This window comes from Heloderma suspectum, chromosome 7 (genome assembly GCF_057233095.1).
Source record: "Heloderma suspectum isolate Gila_16-S chromosome 7, 16-S_ref, whole genome shotgun sequence".
Lineage (NCBI taxonomy): Eukaryota > Metazoa > Chordata > Lepidosauria > Squamata > Helodermatidae > Heloderma > Heloderma suspectum.
This window is the reverse complement of record NC_139464.1, coordinates 87,618,786-87,638,469: the sequence shown is the minus strand read 5'-3', so window position 1 is coordinate 87,638,469 and position 19,684 is coordinate 87,618,786. Positions and strand designations below refer to the sequence as shown.

General features: G+C 46.4%; 2 protein-coding genes across 10 annotated transcripts in view; one reads left to right on the top strand and one right to left on the bottom strand.

Annotated features, from left to right (window-relative positions):
- The window catches only part of LOC146340041 (uncharacterized), a 160,169-nt gene extending 143,509 nt beyond the window's left edge, over positions 1-16,660 (bottom strand). For all 6 annotated transcript variants that reach the window (XR_014784451.1, XR_014784452.1, XM_084810873.1 and 3 more), the window contains exon 1: positions 16,537-16,660. The gene's annotated coding sequence lies outside the window, so the exon portion shown is untranslated. The remainder of the gene's footprint in view (positions 1-16,536) is intronic.
- A 276-nt stretch (positions 16,661-16,936) lies between these two features.
- FAM3C (FAM3 metabolism regulating signaling molecule C) overlaps positions 16,937-19,684 on the top strand; it is a 46,879-nt gene continuing 44,131 nt past the window's right edge. For all 4 annotated transcript variants that reach the window (XM_084810870.1, XM_084810867.1, XM_084810869.1 and 1 more), the window contains exon 1: positions 16,937-17,006. The gene's annotated coding sequence lies outside the window, so the exon portion shown is untranslated. The remainder of the gene's footprint in view (positions 17,007-19,684) is intronic.

Here is a 19,684-nt window from a genome sequence, read left to right as displayed (position 1 = left end):
GCCGTAATATGTTTTCCTCATTACACAGCAATTGCTGCCACAATGGCTATGAATAGATTCTCATGCAAATGCATCCTGGGATGAGGCAGAGAAAGGAACTGCACCCAGTCTGTTCCCAATCCCAATAACATTCCAAATGAAATGCAGGAGAAATTGTGCTGTTGATCAGTGCCTGCTCCAGGTTTTGGAGGGCCCTTGCCAAGATACACTCCATGGGCCCCGTCTTACCACCATTGTCACCAATTGCTATTATTCCACCTCCTCCTCTTCACCATTGCTACCATTTTGCTTGCTTGACAGGCATAGAGCTAAGGAGCAAGTAGGCAGTGGCATCTAGTGCTCTTCCTTTTAATCACCACCGTTGTCTGAGCCAGAGTAAGAGGCAGGTGAACCAGCAGGTTTCAATGGTGAACAGGAGGAGCAAGTCCAGGGGGTTCTTGTCAGTGGGGCTCTGCTGGAGTGTGGGTCCTCGGCAGGTGCCCAACTATGCCTACCCTTGACGCCAGCCTTGATAGTGTTGGTGGACTTTTAAATGTCTACCATAAATTGTGTCCAGCACCAGTTAGATAACACTGTGCAAGAAAGCACAGGAAGTGCCCCTGCAGGGCCAGCATCAGGGGTCAGAAGTATCAGGCATTTGCCAAGGTCTACACCCCAGTAGGGGATCCACTCCCAATCCCTAGAGCAGGGTTAGGCAATTTAGTGCCCCCAAGATGTTTTTGACTACAACTTCCATCAGCCCCTTCCACGTTGCCAATGGTGAGGGATGATGGGAGTTGTAGTCCAAAACAACTGGCGGACAATTGGTCACCTACCCATGCCCTGAAGCCTTTTGGCACTGCTGCTGCTCCTCCAAGCTGTTGTTGCCTGATAACTGCCCCTTCCAAATTGTAAGGCACCAGGCCAGAACCAAAATATTAGTAGTTTTAGAGGGGCTTAGATGATCCATAATGCTCTCTGACTTTGGTTCAGTTGGCTGCTGTTTTCCCTAACAGGCCTCTTGATTTACCAGGATGAATCAGAGGTCGATAGTGCAGCCTCAGCCCATTCCATACTAACGAGCTGGAGTGTCTTATCAAGGTGTACCTGGGAAGTGAAGCTTGTTTGCCTTAAAGCTGCAGGTGTCTGTGCTGGGAAAGCTCTGATTGTTTCCCTTCTGACCAAGCACTGTTAGCCTATGCTGGGAAAGTTGTAGATAAATGCTAAATAACACTTGCTGTTGTCATGCTGCCTCACTGCTAACATGTATGGTATAAAACCCATCTTACCCCATGGCTCTGGGTTCAGAGAAGCTGTCTGATCCAGCCATTGGGTACGCCTGTGTGCTGATGGTACTCAATAAAGTACTCCTTGTAAGTAAACCTGGATTTGATTTATCACTATCTTCGCACCTCCAAATTAAGAGGTCTACTGCAGGGGCAAAACACAAATGAGCAAGCAGCAAGTGATGCAAAGACAAGAATCAACACCTCGTCTTCTTTCTTTAAGAGGTGGTGCAGATGGAGAAACAGGTGAATGGGCAACAGAAACAGCAGCGAAGAAATAGAGGGGGGCCATTCAGGGAGAGGGATCACTGAGAGCATCTTTGGAACTTATAGGAACATAGGAAACTGCCTTATACTGAGTCAGATCATTGGTCCATCTAGCCCAGTATTGTTGACACTGACTGGAGCAGCTCTCCAGGGTTTCACGCAGGATTCTTTTCTAGCCCTACCTGGAGATACTGGAGACCTTCTACATGCAAAGCATATGCTCTATCACTGAGCTAAAAATCCTGGAACTGAAACTGTAACCCCCAAAAAGGCAGGTGGTTTACCCACTCCAGGCCTCTCCTGCATTGTTCGAATGGAAGAAGGTGCAACCCGAGTGTGAATGGGGAGAAGGAACTGGAAATGCGGGAGGGGGAGAAGAGAAAAAAGCCAAAGCTCTGTGCTTTCCGGCCTGTCAAATGTGATGGGCACAGAACTAGTATTTATCCTAAAAATAGGTGGAACATAAAATATGACCATTTAATTAGGATATGCCACACAGTGTTCTAGCATTACAAAATATGCTGACGGTTGAAGACATACTGCTATGCAGATCTTAGAAATACATTATTTACAGCTGCAAATTCAGCTTCAGATCCAAACCAGAGCATATTTCACTGAGTTAAATGGACACATTTTTCAACACAGTTAATTGCTTTAAATAAATATTTTAAAAACATATTTGCTGTGCTTGCTCTGTGTCAGCTATTAGAAAACACAAATTCTTTTTCCAAGTTCCCTAAATTCAGGGGTCTAACGAAATGACATTTTAATATGCAAACTTTTGTTATTTTACATATTACTTTTATAGGAAAGATGCTTGGATCTATGAAGCCATTTGGAGCAAAAATGTCACAGACATTCAATAAAACCTTGTACCATTTGAGAAGAGAATCCTGCAGTATTTGAGAACTGGAATTTATTTATTTCAGCAAATTTTTATACTGCTTTCAATTCTTTAAAAAAATTCCAAAGTAGTTCACCAAATAAAATCAGGATAAAATACAATAAAACCAAACAATAAAAGAATAAAACCAAAATGAATCAATAACATTGTCCATTAAAATAATCATGTGTAGCTGGGAATGCTATCATGAAAACGCCCAGGCAAACACCGGTCAGGCAAACACCCAAGCAAATAGATGTGTCATGAATTATTGGTGGAATAACTCTACACTAGGGGCCTGCCTGATTTCAATGGGGAGATTATGGAATGGAATGGGAGGGAAGGAATATTATTTTTTAAAATTGACAGGGTTACTCAGAGATAGTTTATATGCTACCTTTGCTGTCTCTCTTATATCTACTTGCTCTTGAACCGTCTACTTTCCCCTTTCTTTATAGTTTTGCTTTACTTTAGATCATGAGCCTAGAGTTCTTTTCAATATAATGATAGTGCAGCTTCTAGCTTTTAAGGTGATTTATAAATAATAACTATTATTACTAGTAATGGCATTTCTCCATGCTTTAGTAAGTAAGCCACGCATGTGAGTAATTAAACATGCAAGAGTGCTGGAGAAGGAAACATATACATTTGGTCTAAGATAGCCATACTTATGGGCTCTTTGGTGGTTCTGTACATTCACTGGACAGCATGGTTTCCTTTTAGGGTGATAATATGTCCTACTTTACAGAGCACAGTCCTCTGTTTGAAGGGCTGTGCAGTCCAGTTTAAAGATAAAGAACCATAAGAAGGGAGAGCCCAGGGGCCTTGAAGTTGCCCATCAATGTATAGCACCTGGACAGCAGACTGAACAGACACACAGGCCACCTAATCACAGTCTTCCACTTATGGTGAGTTGTACTGTATTTCTATTTAAATTATAGTAACTTTTTCTAAATTTGCATCTATACATATAAATTAGCATATGCAAAGTTTATGCAAATCTGTCCTCTTTTTTGGTGGTGGTTAAGCAGTCATCCTGTTTCCTTTACATCCAAATGTTCACACCCAGGGCTATCATGGAAGTTTTTATCAGAAGCTACATAGCCTAGTTTCTACTTAAGGCCAGATAAAAGCATTGTGGAGACCCTCCTCTGATCACAATCTAGGGCCCAATGTCATCATATTTGCCCACATTTTGGTGGTGGAAGCCTTCAGTTAGAAAATGTTTTGGCCCTGGCAGAACTGTTGCTGGACTTCAATTCCGAGCCAGCTTGGTCCATTTGCATTGCTTGTCATCGTGTTTGGAGTTTGACAAATGAAGCTGACACAGCCCTTTCTTCCTGCTCCGAGAGAGAGAAGGTCACATTCCAGGAAGTAGATTGTACAAGACTGTGGTTTTTCTTGCTCTTCTATCAGTGGTGATTCATTAGGGCAAATGTTGTAACATTGTTGTATGCTCCAACCTTTCCCTAGGAGCGTAGCACTTTGGATGCTGGAATTCCTACATGGGAGAAGATTTCCAGAGGGACAGTCAAGTAATCGCTCAGGCTGTACTCCTGGTTCCAGCAAACTCCAGCTAGAAACTCCCCTCTCTTGCCGCTTCTCTCTCTTCCAAAATTGCCAATGTGTTTGTCACACACAATCTCTTAGACCTCCCACTGCTGGTAAATTTCTGTTTCAGGGGATCATCAACAACCATTAAGAAATACATTAACTTTATTTGGTTTAGGCACCACTTTAAGGCAAAACCATAGGGATAGGAGCCTCTTCCCAGTAGTGACTTCACAACAATACACAAGGCTTGATTCTGGATGGCTATGTATCAGTAAACATTAAGAACTCTTTTAGCTCCTACCCCAGCTTCATAAATGATCTGGAGTTGGGGATGAGCAGAAAGGTAGCCATGTTTGCTGAAGACACTAAAGTATTTAGGGTGGTTAAAACAAAAAGGAATTGCAAGGAGCTCCAAGAGGATCTCTACAAACTGGGAGAATTGGCATAAAAACTGCAAATGCAGTTCAACGTAAGCAAGTGGAAAGCGATGCACATTGGGGGAAAAACTCCTAACTTCATGTATATGCTGATAGGGTCTGAGCTGGTGGCGGGTGACCAGGAAAGGGATCTTGGGGTTGTGGTGGACAGCTCAATGCAAACGTCAACCCAATGTCATGCTGTGAAAAGGGCAAATGCCATGCTGGGGATCATTAGGAAAGGAACTGAAAATAAAACTGCCAATAGAATGCCTTTATACAAATCTATGATGCAACTACACTTGTAATATTGTGTAAAGTTCTGTTCATTCCACTTCAAGGTATAGAAAAGGGCAACCAAAGTGATCAAAGGGCTGGAGCAACTCCCCCTTGGGGAAAGGTTACAACATTTGAGGCTTTTTAGCCTAGAAAAAAAGGCAAGTGGCCATTTGGGGAGGGGTCTTGGTTCAGAAACAGAGCACATACCTAGCATGCAGAAGGTCCCAGGTTCAATCCTTGGCATCTCCTGTTAAAAAGATCAGGCAACAAGTGTTGGGAAAGACTCCTCTCTGCCCAAGACCCTGGGGAGCTGCTGTTGGATAGAGTGGACACTAAAGGGCTAAATGGACAGTCTGATCTGGGGTGCTTCCAGATGAGGGTTTTGTTGTGCTATCATCCTATCTCACTCATGGAATTTTATAGGGGCCCAGATGATGTCATCTTCCATTTGTAACCTTCTTGTGCTTTTCCACTGCTTCTTCCATCTTTTTTCTTATCAGAAGAAAGGAGGAACAGTCAGAATAGCTGCACAATGCCCTTAAACTGATAGTGTTATGAGTTTAGTGGGACTTACTCCCAGGCACAGGCAGTGTTAGAGAGGCCCACCTGGGAATGGACCCCAGATCTTCTGAACTGTGCCCTGGATCTTCAGAGCTGCCCCAGTTGCCATCACATCCCTTAATAGAAGCCTGCTTCTTCCCTCTGAACTCAGTAGGTTTGCAGTTCCTAGGAGACCTTAGGACTCACTCCCTTAGCAGACTGCAGAGTGTAGCATGAAAACACCAGCCTTTTAAACTGCCACCTTTCTTCTTCAGTCTGCTCATTATTTTCATTAAGTCCAGAGTCCAAAATTGCCTAACAGCACTACTGTTACCTGGTTTTCTTGGAGGATGCCTGTCAGGGTGGGCACTGAGCCCATAGAATCCCAGAGTAGTTCTGAATCGGAGGAAGAGCAGTCGCTCCTGGGAGAGGAGCGCGCCCCTTTTTCCCAGGGCCCGCAGCTGCCAGAGATTCCTCCCACCCACATTCCTAGATTAGAAAGCAGTCCAGAGAGTGACCCAGCACCGATAGCAGACTGGTTAGATGTGCGGCGCAGACGCAGAGAGCGGCGCCAAATGGAGAGCGCGGAAAGGAGGCGTAGCGTGGCGCTCAAAGAATGGTTGCGCCCAGAAGATCCAAGGGAAAAGGGGAGGGATTCTCCCTAGTCCTTATATTCAGGGGTCTGCCAGTAATTGCTTTTCAAATGGGGACCAACTGTTCTAACTTAGGGCATAGGGATGCTGCTGCTCAGATCTAGTTGCTACCTGTAGAGCTGTTAAGTTATAAAAGAAAAATGAAGCTTTAAAAAGAATCCCTTTGTCTGTGTCTGGACTTGGCTACTAGATTAGACTGAGAGCCTTCCAAGGAGCCCTTGACAATGCCTGACTCTACAGAGACCTGTCCAGTGAATTGCTACTGGGCAGTTGCACTTGTGATATGTTCCATGTGATATGTTCCATGGGTTTTTTTTGGCAAGAATACTGGAGTGGGTTGCCATTTCCTTCTCCAGTGGACCACATTTTGTCAGAACTCTCCGCCATCACCTGTCTGTCTTGGGTGGCCCTGCACGGCATAGCTTATGGCTTCACTGAGTTAATTTGGAATTTGGAACACTCAAACACTCAACAATGGCCACAAGACTGGAAAAGGTCAGTTTACATTCCAATTCCAAAGAAGGGCAATGCCAAAGTGTGTTCAACTTACCGTACAATTGCGCTCATTTCACATGCCAGCAAGGTGATGCTCAAAATCCTACAAGCTAGGCTTCAGCAGTATGTGAACCGAGAACTACTGGAAGTACAAGTTGGGTTTCGAAGAGGCAGAGGAACTAGAGATCAAATCGCCAACATTCGCTCGATCATGGAGAAAGCAAGAGAATTCCAGAAAAGCGTCTATTTCTGCTTCATTGACTATGCTCAAGCCTTCGATTGCATGGATCACAACAAACTGTGGCAAATTCTTAAAGAGATGGGAGTACCAGAACACCTTACCTGTCTCCTGAGAAACCTGTACGATGGTCAAGAAGCAACAGTAAGAACCGGACTGTCAAGGGCTCCTTGGAGGCCTCTCTCAGTCTAATCCAGTAGCCAAGTCCAGACACAGACAAAGGGATTCTTTTCAAAGCTTTATTCCTCTTTTACAACTTAACAACTCTACTGTTAGCAACTAGATATGAGCAGCACAGTACCTATGCCCTAAGTTGGAACAGTTGGTCTCCGTTTGAAGGAGAATCACTGGCAGACCCTGAACTTACAGGGTAGGGAGAGTCCCTCCCATTTTCCCTTGGATCCTCTGGGCGCAACCGCTGTTTGCGCGCCAACTACGCCTCCTTACCGCGCCCTCCATTTGGCGCCGCTCCCTGCGTCGGCGTCGCGCATCCAGCAAGTCTGCTTCTCATGCTCTCTCACTCCCGGGGCTGCTATCTATGCTAGGAATGCCGGTGGGAGGAATCTCTTTCAGCTGTTGGCCCTGGGAAGGATGAGCGTGCTCCTCTCCCCAGTGCTCCAGGAGCGGCTGCTATTCTTCAGAATCAGAACTACTCTGGGATTCTATGGGCTCAGTGTCCACCCTGACACAGACATGGAACAACCGACTGGTTCAAAATTGGGAAAGGAGTACGACAAGGCTGTATATTGTTGCCCTGCTTATTTAACTTATATGCAGAGTACATCAAGAGAAACCCTAACCCTATCTATGCTAGGAATGCCGGTGGGAGGAATCTCTGCCAGCTGTTGGCCCTGGGAAGGATGAGCGCGCTCCTCTCTCAGGAGCGGCTGCTCTTCCTCAGAATCAGAACTACTCTGGAATTCTATGGGCTCAGTGTCCACCCTGACATGGACGTGGAACAACCGAGTGGTTCAAAATTGGGAAAGGAGTACGACAAGGCTGTATATTGTCGCCCTGCATATTTAATTTATATGCAGAGTACATCATGAGCAACGCTGGGTTGGATGAATCACAGGTCAGAATTAAGCTTGCCGGGAGAATTATCAACAACCTCAGATACGCAGACAATACCACCCTAATGGCAGAAAGCGAGGTGGATCTAAAGAGCCTCTTGCTGAGGGTGAAAGTGGAGAGTGCGAAAGCTGGTTTGAAACTCAACATTAAAAAAATGAAGATCATGGCATCTGGCCCCATCACTGCCTGGCATATAGAAGGCGAAGAAATGGAAGCAGTGACAGATTTTACTTTCTTGGGCTCCAAGATCACCGCAGACGGTGACTGTAGCCATGAAATTAAAAGACGCTTGCTCCTTGGGAGGAAAGCTATGGCAAACCTAGGCAGCATAGTAAGAAGCAGAGACATCACCTTGCCGACAAAGGTTCATATAATCAAAGCTATGGTTTTCCCAGTAGCAACGTATGGCTGTGAGAGCTGGACTATAAGGAAGGCTGAGCGCCGAATAATCGATGTTTTCGAACTGTGGTGCTGGAGAAGACTCTTACGAGTCCCCTGGACTGCAAGGAGGTCAGATCAGTCCATCCTAAAGGAAATCAACCCTGAGTGCTCATTGGAAGGACAGATACTGAAGCTGAAGCTCAAATATTTTGGCCACCTAATACGAAGAGAAAACCCCCTGGAAAAGACCCTGATGCTGGGAAAGACTGAAGGCAAAAGGAGAAAGGGATGGCAGAGGATGAGATGGCTAGATAGCATCACCGATGCAATGAATATGGACTTGAGCACACTCCGGGAAAGAGCGGAGGACAGGGAGGCCTGGCGTGCTATGGTCCATGGGGTCACGAAGAGTCGGACATGACTGAACAACAACAACAACAATTGCACTTGTGCCCCAGGGCCATTGTAGGCTGCAAGGCCCTGACAAGAAGAAGAGCAGGCATATTGGCAGCTCATATATCAAATGGAGTGCCAGAGGCCTTCCTCGTCTGTTGCTTCCTCTGAGTTGGCCCAGGCCCCTTGGGGGGGGGAAGAGAAATGGGTTTGCTTGCAAAAAGAGTCTGAATGAGCAGCAATGTCTGAATTTGGGGCAAGGTAATTCATGAGTGTATGGCTTGCCCTGGCTTGCTTGAGCATGTCTGGACCTCCTTGGCTCTGCAATCATCTTTCTAGGGTGCACCTACTTTTTGCATGATCCATGTGGCCAGATTCTGGTGGGTGCACGTTCCTCTTTGGCGTCAGGGGTTTGCACTAGGTTACAGAAAGGTGAATAGATGTGGGAGGATAGGGGCTCCTTGCTCTTTTGTGTTCAAAAACCACAATGCCTTGTGACACCTTAAGGACTCATAAATTTACTGTGACATAAGCGCTCATGGACTTGAGTCCAATGTAAAGAAAATTATTCTGAGAGATGTTGCTTTTCATGTAACTGGAGAAAAATGGCAATTGCTGAAATAAAGATACAGGAGCCCTGATGATCTCTGTTGCATCTGGTCCCCCCGGACTAGTTGGCTTTTTGCCCACATGTGCTTCCCCTCCTGCTGCCTTCCTTGAATCTTTCTGCCTTCATTTTTTCCTGAAATCAAATGCTCTTCTCTCCCGTCCACTCATCCCTTTTTACAAATAGGGGCGTACTTAGGGGACACACACACACACACACACACACACTTCAGAGCCTGAGGCAGCTGCCTCAGACACGTGATTTGGGACATCATGAAAAAGCAGCAAATTATTCATCATTTAATGTATTAATTATTATTGTATTTTCACTGCCAGGGAAGAGAAGAGGTGCTTGTAGGATTTTCTGCCTCAGGGGCCAAAATAACTTGACTGACTTTGAGAGCAATCCTATGGCCCTGAGACAGCATTTGGGGGTCATAGGATAGTTCAGATTCCTGGATCCGAGGTCGGAGACAGCACTCCAACCTTGGACACAGGAGTACGAGCTCCCCTCCCCCTTGCAGCTGGCGTAGGGAGAACCACACTGACTGCCTCTCCGAGGCTGCAAAGGTGACCTCGGAGACGAGGGAAAGGGGCATGTGTTTTGCCAAAGGCAGAGAGGTACTTTCTTGGATTCAGAGCAATGACTGCACAAGGGAGGAAGAGTCAGAAAGCTTTATTAACTATAGCAGGGAGTATTACAGTTAAGCATATGATGTTTAACTATAAAGCAAAACTAAACAAATATCTTACTCCTCCACTCTGCCGTCGAGAGCCCCAGATAATGACAGCAGAGAGACTCCTGTCAGTTGATGCGCAGCACCTCCATTGTCTAGGTCTGTGCCGAAGCTCAAACTGAGTGATGCTCTGGAGGGACGTATATGTGCCAAATCTCCCATGTCTACGTGCTGTCTTTCACAGCTCCCAATCACACCTGTTTGGATGGTCTTATGATGTCTAGGCGTTTTTTCATCTTACCCAAAAGATAAGCTAAATAACCAGGCGGACCGCAGCCAAAGAGATCCTCCCTGCCTTCCAAGGCCATGGCATCCTAACTTGTTTGAAGAACAAGGAGTCGAGACAACAAGTTAGAAGGCTCTTAAAGTGGCCTAAGAGCCCTGGTTTGTAAGGTCCCACAGGAGTTTCAGGCATAAAAGAAGGAGTTGTAGCATGTCACACTATCTTCCCGATATGCAAAGATCGTCCAGGGAATTTCCTCTACAGTATGCCAGTTGGGGCTGGGGAGGAGGGGACTGGGGAGGCCAGCTTATGAAAAATCCTCTGGCCTCCCCAACCTCCTTCCCTCCCTCTCCGCAGAGCCCCAGCTGGATGGGCAAAAAAGCTTGTTTAGCAAAAATGCAGAGCAGGAGGACCATGGAGGCAAAGATCACCTCCATGCTCTTTCTGCTCTGCATAGGATGTCTGTCAGCCTCCTAGTAAGGAGGCTGATGGGCATCCTGATAGGATTGCACCCTTTGAGTACTACTATGCACCTTTGGGGGGTGGGAGGGAGACACCATTCGTTGCTCTGTCTCAGGCAGCAAAATTTCTTGGGTCCAGCCCCGGACATGGATATAGAGACCTGTAGGGTGGGAAAGGTAGCTGAGATGGTACAAGAAATTATGAATTATGTGACATAGGGAAACAACTGGGGGTACAGAGAGATCTGTGGATGGAGAAACATGTTCAGGATTACATCAAACTTACTGTGTAATTCTAAACATGTTTACTCAGAAATAAGTCATACTGAGTTCAATGGCATTTATTCCCAGATAGGTATATGCCCCTTCATGGATCACTGCCTTGTTGTGGCGAAGGGGCTTGCGTAACTCAGTGAAGCCATAGGCTATGCCGTGCAGGGCCACCCAAGATGGACAGGTCATGGCAGAGAGTTCTGACAAAATGTGGTCCACTGCAGAAGGAAATGGCAACCCACTCCAGTATTCTTGCCAAGAAAACCCAATGGAACGTATCACAAGGCTAAAAGAGATGACGCCGGAAGATGAGACCCTCAGGTCGGAAGGTGTCCAATATACTACTGGGGAAGAGCAGAGGGTATTTCCAAGTAGCGCCAGAAAGAGTGAAGCGGCTGGGCCAAAGCCGAAAGGACACTTAGCTGTGGATGTGTCTGGTGGTGAAAAGAAAATCCAATGCTGTAAAGAACAATATTGTTTAGGAACCTGGAATGTCAGATCAATGAATCAAGGTAAGCTGGAGGTGGTCAAACATGAGATGGAAAGAGTGAACATCGACATCTTGGGAATCAGCGAACTAAAATGGACAGGCATGGGCGAATTTAATTCAGGTGACCATCATATCTACTACTGTGGGCAAGAACCCCTTAGAAGAAATGGAGTAGCACTCATAGTCAACAAAAGGGTGGGAAAAGCAGTACTGGGGTACAATCTCAAAAACAATAGAATGATCTCAGTACGAATCCAAGGCAAACCATTCAACATCACAGTCATTCAAGTCTATGCCCCAACCACTGAGGCCGAAGAAGCTGAGGTTGATCGGTTCTATGAAGACCTACAACACCTTCTAGAACTAACACCAAAAAAAGATGTCCTCTTCATCATAGGGGATTGGAATGCTAAAGTAGGAAGTCAAGAAATCACCGGGATAACAGGCAGGCATGGCCTTGGTGTACAAAATGAAACAGGACAAAAGCTAATAGAGTTTTGCCAAGAGAACACGCTGATCATAGCAAACACTCTTTTACAACAGCACAAGAGACAACTCTACACATGGACATCACCAGATGGTCAATATCGAAATCAGATGGATTATGTCCTTTGCAGCCAAAGATGGAGAAGCTCTATACAGTCAGTAAAAACAAGACCTGGAGTTGACTGTGGCTCAGATCATGAGCTGCTTCTTGCAAAATTTCAGCTTAAATTGAAGAACGTGGGGAAGACCACTAAACCATTCAGGTATGACCTAAATCATATCCCTTATGAATATACAGTGGAGGTAAGGAATAGATTTCAGGGATTAGACCTGATAGACAGAGTGCCTGAGGACCTATGGACGGAGGTCCGTAACATTGTTCAAGAGGCAGCAACTCAATCCATCCCAAAGAAAAAGAAATGCAAGAAAGCAAAGTGGCTGTCTGATGAGGCCTTAGAAGTAGCTAAAGAAGAAAGAAGGGAAGCGAAAAGCAAAGGGAGAAAGGGGAAGATATATCCAACTGAATGCAGAGTTCCAGAGAATAGCAAGGAGAGACAAGAAGGCCTTCTTAAATGAACAATGCAAAGAAATCGAGGAAAACAACAGAATGGGAAAGACTAGAGATCTCTTCAAGAAAATTGGAGATCTCAAGGGAACGTTTTGTGCAAAGACGGGCATGATAAAGGACAAAGAAGGGACCTAACAGAAGCAGATGAGATTAAGAAGAGGTGGCAAGAATACACAGAAGAACTATACAGGAAAGATCTGAATGTCCCTGATAGCCATGATAGTGCGGCCACTGACCTTGAGCCGGACATCCTACAGAGTGAAGTCAAGTGGGCCTTAGGAAGCATTACTAACAACAAAGTTAGCGGAGATGACAGTATTCCAGCTGAGCTATTTAAAATCCTAAAAGATGATGCTGTTAAAGTGCTGCATTCAATATGCCAACAAATTTGGAACACTCAACAATGGCCTCAAGACTGGAAAAGGTCAGTTTACATTCCAATTCCAAAGAAGGGCAACGTCAAAGAGTGTTCAAACTACCGCACAATTGCGCTCATTTCACATGCCAGCAAGGTGATGCGCAAAATCCTACAAGCTAGGCTTCAGCAGTATGCGAACCGAGAACTACCAGAAGTACGAGCTGGGTTTCGAAGAGGCAGAGGAACTAGAGATCAAATCGCCAACATTCGCTGGATCATGGAGAAAGCAAGAGAATTCCAGAAAAACGTCTATTTCTGCTTCAATGACTACGCTAAAGCCTTTGATTGTGTGGATCACAACAAACTGTGGCAAATTCTGAAAGAGATGGGAGTACCAGACCACCTTACCTGTCTCCTGAGAAACCTGTATGAGGGTCAAGAAGCAACAGTAAGAACCACACATGGAACAACCGAGTGGTTCAAAATTGGGAAAGGAGTATGACAAGGCTGCATATTGTCACCCTGCTTATTTAACTTATATGCAGAGTACATCATGAGAAACGCTGGGTTGGATGAATCACAGGTCGGAATTAAGAGTGCCGGGAGAATTATCAACAACCTCAGATACGCAGACGATACCACCCTAATGGCAGAAAGGGAAGAGGATCTAAAGAGCCTGTTGTTGAGGGTGAAAGAGGAGAGTACAAAAGCTGGTTTGAAACGCAACATTAAAAAAACGAAGATCATGGCATCTGGCCCCATCACTTCCTGGCATATAGAAGGGGAAGAAATGGAAGCAGTGACAGATTTTACTTTCTTGGGCTCCAAGATCACCGCAGACAATGACTGTAGCCATGAAATTAAAAGACGCTTGCTCCTTGGGAGGAAAGCTATGGCAAACCTAGACAGCATAGTAAGAAGCAGAGACATCACCTTGCCGACAAAGGTCCGTCTAATCAAAGCTATGGTTTTCCCAGTAGTAATGTATGGCTGTGAGAGCTGGACTATAAGGAAGGCTGAGCGCCGAAGAATTGATGCTTTCGAACTGTGGTGCTGGAGAAGACTCTTACGAGTCCCCTGGACTGCAAGGAGGTCCAATCAGTCCATCCTAAAGGAAATCAACCCTGAGTGCTCATTGGAAGGACAGATACTGAAGTTGAAGCTCAAATATTTTGGCCACCTAATGCGAAGAGAAAACTCTCTGGAAAAGACCCTGATGCTTGGAAAGATTGAAGGCAAAAGGAGAAGGGGACGACAGAAGATGAGATGGCTAGATAGCATCACCGATGCAATGAATATGAACTTGAGCACACTCTGGGAGAGAGCGCAGGACAGGAAGGCCTGGCGTGCTATGGTCCATGGGGTCACGAAGAGTCGGACACAACTGAACGACTGAACAAGGTATATGTAGGATTGGAGTCTTACTCCTTAGTAAATGTGCTCAGAGCTGCAACTCATCTTATCTTCCCTGAAGATAGTTCCAATATCTAGATCCAGAGAGAAACCTGGGGATTGATATCTTTGGTAATTTAAAAAACAACCAACCAAAAACAAAAGTCCATGAGTGGTAAAAATACTGGTCTGTGAGTAGTAAAAACCCTAAATCTAAAGTTGGGCAACACCTTTATCAGGAATTTTGGTTGGTCATAATAAAGGAACCCAGCTATGCATTCTGGTACTGTAAAGGCACAATCCTATGGCCGCTAGTCAGTGGCTAGACAGTCATAGGATAGGTCGGTTCACTGAGAACCGACCTCCAACCCCTCCCGTGCTGCCTTGTAGGGAGTGCGGGTTGGCCCCGCACTCGTAAGAGGAGCACAGAGCAGTGAAAACGCGGAGCTCCTGGGGGCGGGGCAGGCGGCAGTACCGTTCCAACGCTTCCTATGCATTGTCCAGTGTCTGCCCCCCCCCATTCTGACTTCCTGCTGCTAAAGTACAGAGAGGACGATCCCCTCCACGCTGCTCCTGCCCTGCATTGGATAGGTAGTCACCTCTGAGCTTGGAGGCCACCGCCTATCCCGATAGGATTGCACCCTAAGAGTTGTATGATAACGAGGTTGCTAGAAACATACTATTGGTACATTTGTTGTAGATTTTAGGATTTCAAGAACTTAGAATCCAAGGAGTGTTTAAAAAAGTGTTCTAGAATCCTAGAAACTACCAAAGAAAGAAAAGTCTTTGAAATAAAATGCGGAGCCACCTTTGGTGGCCCTCATCCTGAAATCAGGAGCAACAAAGCAACATCCTCCAGTCCTGAGGTCTCTGTCCAGTGCTGTTGTGCTTGTTGGTAATGGGGGTGGTGTCAGGATTCCTTTTACCCACCCTGAACTTCAAACTCCGAATCAAACACAGAGAAGAGGCTTCAGTCTACAGCTTTTAATCCATTACCACAAAGGGTCATACAGATGCAAATTCTAAGTGCTTCTCAGTCTGCAAGAAAATGCCTTCAGAGGGTTCAAAAGGTAGCTATGAAAGTTGCCCACCATTTGAAAGAAAGGTGAGCTCCTTAGCCTAACTTAAGGGGTGTGGGGTCTCTCTCCTTTGAGGCTTCTAAGCGCCGCTGTTCATGCAGGGCCAATCTGGCAGACCTTCTAAGTTCTGCCCCAGCCTTCTCCCTCTTGGCTCTGCGTCTGTGCCTGGCATCTATTAATTCAGACTCTCCACACACTGCCTCTCCCTGTTTGCTGTCTCTCACTGGGCGGGGTCGGTGGGTGAAGAGGGACCTTCCTCTTCCAGCTGGACCTTTGAAACCTGAGGAGCCTGCCAATCCATGTCTGGACTAGCCTGGGAACACACCTCCCCCATGTCTGGCGGTTCTTCTTCAGAATCGGAACAGCTCTCCCCCTCCCTGTGCTCAGAAGCACTCCTGACATGTGGGGGGAAGAGAGGAGTGAGTGAGGATTTATTCAGAAGTAAATCCCACTATGTTTAATGGGGGTAACTCCCTAGCAATACTGTAAGTTTGCAGCCCAAGAGCATGGGTTGTTATGGTTTACTATACATTCCCATACTCTCCCTTGCCAGTATGCCATGTTCAGTTTGCAATTAATTGGTAAATGATTAAGGTGCTATACAGCTCTTTGCTGGGCCCAGGGGCACTCCATCCTCCCCAACTGCATTTAGGCCTGAAAGACCAAGGTGTGGGTGCCTGGAGGGTAAGTTTTAAGCATGCACATTTTGGGATATTGCACATTATTTCTAATTATGAATATTTGCATATGTAAATTAGCATGTGCAAATTTATGCAATTGTGTCCTATGGGCCTGTGTCTCGGATCTTTCAGGTACCCAGCACTGCCCCCGCTCCCAGGTAAGGGTATATAGGACTGCAGCCTTCATCAGCTTGCAAAAACTGACAGATCTTTAGCTCAGGACTGCTAATGGTGGAGTCCTACCCAGTTACTTGGGATGCCCCACTGAACTAAGCAGGGCCTACTTTGGAGTAAAGATGCTTGGCCTCATACTGCACGCGGCTAGAACTCTGTGGTTTCCTTTTGCGTGTGAACTGTAAAACAGTTTGGCTCGTTCTGTCCGATATACAATGCTGCTAACTTTCACAGTGCTGTAAAAACCCTCTTGCCAAACCAGTATTTAAACAGAAGCTTGTCTGCTGCAATACTCAACGTTCAGAAATGTATAAGCCCAGAGAGCTTCGGCTATTGGGCGGTATAGAAATTAAATAAATAAATAAGCCATCCAAAGTTAATTGTGGTCATCTCACAAAGACACGTCCGATTTTAAGACATTGTAACCTCGTACAAGCGTTGCCTTTTAACAGTTTAATCTCGTGCAGATATGTTTTGCTCGTCTTCAAAGAACGAAAGCGGGGATTAATCACATAAAATGAACGGCGGGGGAAGATAAAGAAAGGATGCTGCTGAGTGGCTAAGAACTCACCGTCACTCTGACGGAACAGAATGTCCGGACGGGGCTTTTCCCGCGGAGGCAGCGCTCTGTACGCGGTCAGAAGCGCGCCGCTCGCGCTTCTCGTTACCGGCCATGCTGGGCGCACCTCGGCACCGCCAGCGCAGGGCGCCCGCCCCGCCCCAGCCGCCGCGACCGCGTGAGGAGGATCATGGGCGCGCGCGCGGCTCGCGGCGACTCCCTCGCGCCCAGGCCCGGTCCTCCAGCGCTAGGGGGCGGGCGCGCTCCCTCCGCCGCGCCGTCTCGGCTCTCAGCGGCTGCAGCGGGGTTACAGCAGCGGCGAGAGCCGGCGTGAGGGTCAAGGCGACTCCCTCGGTCGCTTCCTGCCCGGCCGTCGCGTCGGGTTCGGCGGGGGCGTCTCCAAGGCGCAGGCGCCGTCGAGGTGGGCGAGGAGCGAGGGGACGACGAGCCGCGCGCTGCTCCTGGGCCGCCGGAGACCGCAGGTAAGGCGCCCGGCGGCGCGGGACGCGCCTTCGGCCCGGGGAAGGCGGGGAGAGCGGCTCCTTGCCTTGCGGTGGCCCCTTTCTCGCCTCCCCTCCTCGTTTCCCCCTCGGCTTCTGCGGTCGAGCCATCCCCAGCCTTGCCTTCCAGGTGTGGGGCTTCCTTCCTTCCTAGACGGTCCCCCCTCGACCCGTGTCCTCTCTGCTCTCCCCCTAAAACAGCCTGCCTTTCCCAACCTGGCGCCCTCCCGATGAATTGGACTACAACTCCCATCATTCCCGGCTCGGCCTGGCTGGAGATGAAGGGACTTTCAGTCCAACCCATCGGGAGGGCGCCAGGGCGGGGGAATGCTGCCCTAAGACTTCGCCCTCTCTCTTGACGCGTCTCTGCTTCTGCTGCCCCGCCACTTTCTCTTCCTATTTCATGCAGACTTTTTTTTAATTTACCGTCTCGTGGGTTTAAGTCTCCCTTCTGTGCCTGAGCTCATGTAAGGTGGCCTTAGGCAAGCCCCCATCCCCCATCTCATCCTCATCCTGCCTTCCCTCTGCAATATGGTAGCAATAACACAGACTTGCTTTGCAGTAGTGGTGGGGAACATGTGGTCCTCCAGATGTTGCTGGACTGCAGCTCCCAGCAGCCCTAGCCTGCATAGTCAGTGGTGAGGGATGATGCTCCCATGATTTTCCTAGTCCAACATCATCTGGAGGACCACAAGTTGCCCACCCCTGACTTACACGGTTACAGTTAGATAATACACGTGAAGCCACTGGAACATTTGGAAGTGCTATATAAATGTCAGGTATTTATAATTATTATGTGTGACAACTGCATTTTTGTATTTCACTGTTTGTACATGCCATGGGAAACTGTGCCGGTCTATTATTTCCATGCCATGGTGAACTTGCATTGAGTTGCATAGAGTTCCTATGCGAAAGTGATTTTTGCACGGAAATTTATGTTCAAGTTGGAAACTCTTAATGAGTGAACATCTTTGAGTATGTATAGAGAACATTTCTTCCAGTGCTGAGTAGCCACAGCCTGCTTTCATGCACCTGGAATTGTTGGTTAGGAGCTCCAGTTTGAAGGGCATAGCCTCCAGAAAGTTTGATCTCTGACACTTCTGTGGAAATGTTGCTTAATGCATTTTAATGCATTGTATATTTTGTATATTTTGTCAGACCCATTGATGTGTGGTTACAGGGTGGATTTTCAGCATGCCTGCTTATGGGTTAAAGTAGAGATTTGAATTTACATCAGTGATTGTAGCAATAGTAGAGCAAAGCAGTAGTGATGACTGTTCTGTATAAATGAAGAAGAGTGCAATCTATATGTGGGCATGGGCTTTGACCCCTTTCGTTTCTTACCACTATGTAAGGATTGTATGCTCAAAATAACTTCACATGGTGTAATTGCCTCTTTCTCCTTCAACTTTGCCACTGGAGTGTAAATGGTCCACCAGGAGTGCCTCATTTGATGACCTCAATGACCAGGCAGGCTGGTAAGAGAAAAGCCACTCTCTCAAATATCCTGGTTCCAACTTGTTTAGGACTTTGTACACCAGTAACAAAACCATAAACCTGGCCCAGTTGCAAATAGGCAGCCAGTGTAATTTCCTCAGTGAAGGTGTTATATGCTGACAAGAGGCATCTCCTGGCAGCCGTTGAGCTGCTGCATTCTATACCAGCTGCAGCATCCAGTCCACTCTTAAGGAGAACTCCACATAGAGTGCATTGCAGTAATCCAGTCTTGAGGTTACTAGTACCTGTACTACTGTGGCCAAGCTATTTTACGTTAAGAGTAATAAAAGTCTAGCGTGACTTATCTCAATCGTGTGTGTCTGTGTGTGTGTGTGTTGTGTGTATATATATATATATATATATATAGTATATCTTCTGTATCTAACTTTTCCCAGTTTTGCTTTTTCTCCTTCTCTGTTTTAGACTATGGTTCTTTCTCTTATCTTCCTAGATATTACTACTATGCCAAGTATTTATTGTTGATCTGTCCTGCCCCTTCCTTCTCTTCAGCCTTGGGCCATTTCACTGGGGGAAAAAACAAAACATGAGTTTGCTGCAAGGCCTATTGGGCAATCCTGCTCACATCACCATTGCATATCTCCACTGTTACTAATGTTTACAGACTTCCCACAGTAGAGATTACTGGTATACTTCACTAGGCCTTTGGTCCAGATTAGCATTACTGCGTGAAAAATGTCTAAAGCTTGAATAGTTGGCAAAACTTTATACTGGGCTGGGAAGGACTTGGAACAATTGTTACAATGGATTTGGATGCACATGGTAAATGATGTGCATTTAGAGTAGTTCTTTGCTGACAGGAGTTTCATGGAAGCATCTTAAAATTTCCAGAGGGGTAGCCATGTTAGCCTGTTGCAGCAAAAACAACAGAGACTTGTGGCGTGTTAAAGACTGGCACATTTGTTCTGGCATAAGCTTTCGTGGACATTGTTCACTTTGTTGCTTTGACTGCAAAGAGTTTCAAAACAATTTTCCAGACAGGGAAAATGGGCAACAAAATAATAAATGAAGTTCAGTGTAGAAAAGTTGATGCACGTTGGGGCAAAACATTTTTAACTTCACATATACGTTGATGGTGACTGAATTAGTAAAGTCTAACTAGGAAAGAGATTTTGAGCTTGAGGTGGGGATAGCACAATGAAAAC